Source organism: Triticum urartu, chromosome 4 (genome assembly GCF_003073215.2).
Source record: "Triticum urartu cultivar G1812 chromosome 4, Tu2.1, whole genome shotgun sequence".
Classification (NCBI taxonomy): domain Eukaryota; kingdom Viridiplantae; phylum Streptophyta; class Magnoliopsida; order Poales; family Poaceae; genus Triticum; species Triticum urartu.
Genome location: NC_053025.1, coordinates 414,553,636 through 414,558,825, shown reverse-complemented (window position 1 = coordinate 414,558,825; position 5,190 = coordinate 414,553,636).

Genomic DNA, 5,190 nt, shown 5'->3' with positions numbered 1-5,190 from the left:
GGTTGTCGGATCCCACACATACCAAGCATCTCAAATCATACACAAAATATGCTCGATATGTGCAAATACAACATGGCATCCCAACAAAACTCTATGACTCAAAGTATTTATTTAGAAGGCTCCGAAGAGTCATACATAGTAACAATTACAATCATGGGTCACATGACCCAACATATAGGGCATACAAGCAATCGGAAGCTTAAACATGTCTAGGTACAGACATCTGAAAAGGAAGAAGGCTTTAGAGCCTGACCATCTACAAGACCCTCCCAAGGGTACAAGATCATAGCTGACGTAACAAGCTAAACGTCGAAGTCCACACAGAACTACTAGTGAGACTGAAGTCTCTCTGCAAAACATAAATTAAGAAAAAAAATTAACAAATGTACCCAGCAAGACTTACATCAGAACTATCTACAAATGCATCAATATCAACAAAGGGGTGGTGGAGTATAACTGCAGCAAGACAGCTTTGACTTAGTGGCTATCCTGTACTACGACTGCTGGTAACTCTTTTGAGGTGGCGCACACAAGTCCATATATTCACATTTCAATACACCACTATGGATCCGCTCGCGTCTCCCTATGAGAAGGCCATCCATAGCACTCACACTTATGTTGCGCATTATAGAGTATCAACTTTCACTTGACTATGAACTATATAAGCAACCCAGTAGTCCATTACCGCGGATGCAGCTATTCAGCATAGATCATTTATAACCTTGCAGGGTTGTACTTCTTCACACATGTTTCCACCACTTAGCGTCTGCACACGACATGTGCTCGGCAAACTTGAAGCGAAAGCCGATGTGGGTGTAGACCACAACCTGATTAACCACACAAGTCTCTAGTCTAGGTTTATCGCCTATTCAGGTTCCATCCACAGGGAGTCTGGCCGAGGTTTCTACTATGGCCCCAAATGATGTGTGCAGGGTTCCCGAGCCCACCAAACGGGTGCCCCGGTACACCGTGCCACTTGCCTACCACATCATAGTCCACCCCTAGGGTCAGTGCTACGCACGACCTCCAGCATACTGCAAACACCAGAAACTACTTGCAACTCCTGGACAGAGGACAGGGGGGTAATAAGTCGAGCAAGGTCATATTTCGGGGCCCAACATGTGGTAGTAGTTGTTCTTGGATCACAAACACAGAACTCAGTTCCTGAGGACGGTTTCAATGAGACAACCCACCATGTACTCCTACATGGCCTCTCACCGCTACCTTTATCAAATCATGTTCACACACGTAGCTCTCTACAGTAGGACATGATGACCATATTCCAATTCATCCCCGATGAATCAGACCTGACACAACTCTAAGCAATAGCAGGCATGACAAGCAAGCATAAATGAGTAGGCACATTGAGGGAGTCCTGGATTAGGGGGTCTCTGGACAGCCGGACTATAACCTTTGGCCGGACTGTTGGACTATGAAGATACATGATTGAAGACTTCGTCCCGTGTCCGGATGGGACTCTACTTGGCGTGGAAGGCAAGCTAGGAAATACGGATATGTACATCTCCTCCTTTGTAAACCGACCTTGTGTAACCCTAGCCCTTTCCGGTGTCTATATAAACCAGAGGTTTTAGTCCGTAGGACAACATACAATCATACCATAGGCTAGCTTCTAGGGTTTAGCCTCTCTGATCTCGTGGTAGATCTACTCTTGTAATACCCATATCATCAATATTAATCAAGTAGGACGTAGGGTTTTACCTCCATCAAGAGGGCCCGAACCTGGGTAAAACATCATGTTCCCTGCCTCCTGTTACAATCCGCCTTAGACGCACAGTTCGGGACCCCCTACCCGAGATCCGCCGATTTTGACACCGACATTGGTGCTTTCATTGAGAGTTCCTCTGTGTCATCGCCATTGGGCTTGATGGCTCTTACAATCATCAATAGCGATGCATTCCAGGGTGAGACTTTTCTCCCTAGACAGATCTTTGTGTTCAGCGGCTTCGCACTGCGGGCCAACTCGCTTGGCCATCTGGAGCAGATCGATAGTTACGCCCCTGGCCACCAGGTCAGGTTTGGAAGCTTAAACTACCTGGCCGATATCCGCGGAGACTTGATCTTCGACGGATTGTAGCCTCTGCCTTGTGCGTCACGCGGTCATGATGAGTACGATTTAGCTCTACCATCAGACAGTGTTCAGGAGATCGCACCAGCAGCCGCTCCGACCCTCAATTCAGAGCCAGTTGCGCCTTGCATGGACGGGTGGATGGACCCTGCCATGGAAGCCTTATCCTCATCGGTGATCGAGCCGTACATCGACCTTACCCTGCACGAGAGCCATGTTGTCAAACTGCCGGATCCTTCTCCGACCACGGGCTCCGAACCGCCTGCGCCCGTTCCTAGCGAATCCGATTGGGCGCCGATCATGGAGTTTACCTCCGCGGATATTTTTTAGCACTCGCCCTTTGGCAGCATACTGAACTCATTAAGGTATCTCTCCTTGTCAGGAGGATCCTGGCCGAACTATGGCCGGCAGGATTGGGATGCGGACGACGAAGAAATTCACGCCCCACCCACCACCCACTTAGTAGCCACTGTCGATGACTTAACCAACATGCTCAACTTCGACTCCGAAGACATCGACGGTATGGACGACGATGCGGGAGACGAAGAGGAACCACTGCCCACAGGGCACTGGACAGCCACCTCATCATACGATATATACATGGTGGACACACCCAAAGAAGGCAATGGTGACGAGACAGCGGCGGATGACCCCCCCAAGAAGCAACCTAAGCGCCGACGTCAGCGGCGCCGCTCTAAGTCCCGCCAAAGCAAAAGTGGTGATACCGGCACAGGAGATAATAACACTCCGGATAGTGCCGAAGACAACAACAATCCCCTCCAGCAAGATTTAGAGTAGCAGGATGGAGGAGCCAGCCCTCCTAAGAGAGCGGCAGATGGAGAGGCAGAGGATGATAATTACATGCCCCCCTCCGAAGACGAGGCAAGCCTCAGCGATGACGAATTTGCCGTGCCAGAGGATCCCGTCGAACAAGAGCGCTTCAAGCGCCGGCTTATAGCCACGGCAAATAGCCTAAAGAAAAAGCAGCAGCAGCTTCAAGCTAATCAAGATCTGCTAGCTAACAGATGGAGTGAAGTCCTCGCGGCCGAGGAATATAAACTCGAACGCCCCTCCAAGAGTTACCCAAAATGCAGGTTGCTACCTCGATTGGGGGAAGAAGCGTATGACGCGGCTGATCGGCCACCTCGTGGCCGTGATAGAGAGGCATTCAAGCCAAAAACTCAGCCTGCACCCCGACATCATTCAAATAAAAAGGCATGGAGAAATACGCCAGACCTGCGAGACGTATTGGAGGACAAAGCAAAGCATGAAAGATCAATCTACGGATCACGAGGGCGCACCACTATGCGAGACGATAAACGTCACGCCGGATACAGTAAAAGTAAATCCGGCCGGGCCGAACACAGCGGGCAAGACCCATTCGAGCTGCGCCACAATATAGCCCAATACAGAGGCGCCACACACCCCCTATGCTTCACAGACAAAGTAATGGATCATCAAATCCCAAAGGGTTTCAAACCCGTAAATATTGAATCATACGACGACACAACAGATTCTGCGGGATGGATTGAGGATTTCCTCCTCCACATCCACATGGCCCACGGTGATGACTTACACGCCATCAAATACCTCCCACTAAAGCTCAAAGGACCAGCGTGGCATTGGCTTAACAGCTTGCCAGCAGAGTCCATTAGTTGTTGGGAAGATCTGGAGGCCGCATTCCTCGACAACTTTCAGGGCACTTATGTGCGACCACGAGATGCCGATGACTTGAGCCACATAATTCAGCAGCCAGAAGAATCGGCCAGGAAATTCTGGACTCGGTTCCTAACAAAGAAAAATCAAATCGTCAACTGTCCGGATGCAGAGGCCCTAGCAGCTTTCAAACACAATATTCGCGACGATTGGCTAGCCCGGCACCTTGGTCAGGAAAAGCCGAAATCTATGGCAGCCCTCACGACACTCATGACCCGCTTTTGTGCGGGAGAAGACAGCTGGCTGGCTTGCAGTAATAACATATCAAAGAACCATGACACTTCGGACACCAAGGATGGCAATAGCAGGTCACGTCGCAACAAACATAAGCGTCGCATTAACAGCGACAATACCGAGGACACGGCAGTCAATGCCGGATTCAAGGGCTCTAAACCCGGTCAGCGGAAAAAGCCATTTAAAAGAAGCACTCCGGGCCCGTCCAGTTTGGACCGCATACTCGATCGCTCATGCCAAATACACGGACCCCCGACAAGCCAGCCAACCACACCAATAGGGATTGTTGGGTATTCAAGCAGGCCGGCAAGTTAGTTGCTGAAAACAAAGATAAGGGGCCACATAGCGATGACGAGGAAGAGCCCCGGCAGCCGAACACCGGAGGACAGAAGAGGTTCCCCCCGCAAGTGCAGACGGTGAACATGATATACGCAACCCACATCCCCAAGAGGGAGCGGAAGCGTGCGCTCAGGGACGTATATGCATTGGAGCCAGTCGCCCCAAAGTTCAACCTATGGTCCTCCTGTCTGATCACCTTCGATCGCAGGGACCACCCCACTAGTATCCGTCATGGAAGATTCGCCGCACTGGTCTTAGACCCAATCATCGACGGATTTCACCTCACTCGAGTCCTTATGGATGGCGGCAGCAGCCTGAACCTGCTTTACCAGGACACAGTGCGCAAAATGGGTATAGACCCCTCAAGGATCAAACCCACAAAAACGACATTTAAAGGCGTCATTCCAGGTGTATAGGCCCATTGCATAGGCTCAATTACACTGGAAGTGGTCTTCAGATCCCCGGATAACTTCCAAAGCGAAGAATTAATCTTTGATATAGTCCCGTTCCGCAGCGGCTATCATGCACTGCTCGGGCGAACCGCATTTGCAAGATTCAATGCGGTACCACATTATGCATACCTGAAGCTCAAGATGCCAGGACCTCGGGGGGTCATCACAGTTAATGGAAACATAGAGCGCTCTCTCCGCACGGAGGAGCACACTGCGGCCCTCGCAGCAGAAGCTCAAAGCAGCCTCTCAAGGCAATCCACCAGTTCGGCGTTTCAAGATCCGGACACCTTCAAGCGCGCTCGGAGTAATCGGCAACTAGACCACCCGGCATGATCTGAGCTCACGTAGCAATGCGGCCCCCAC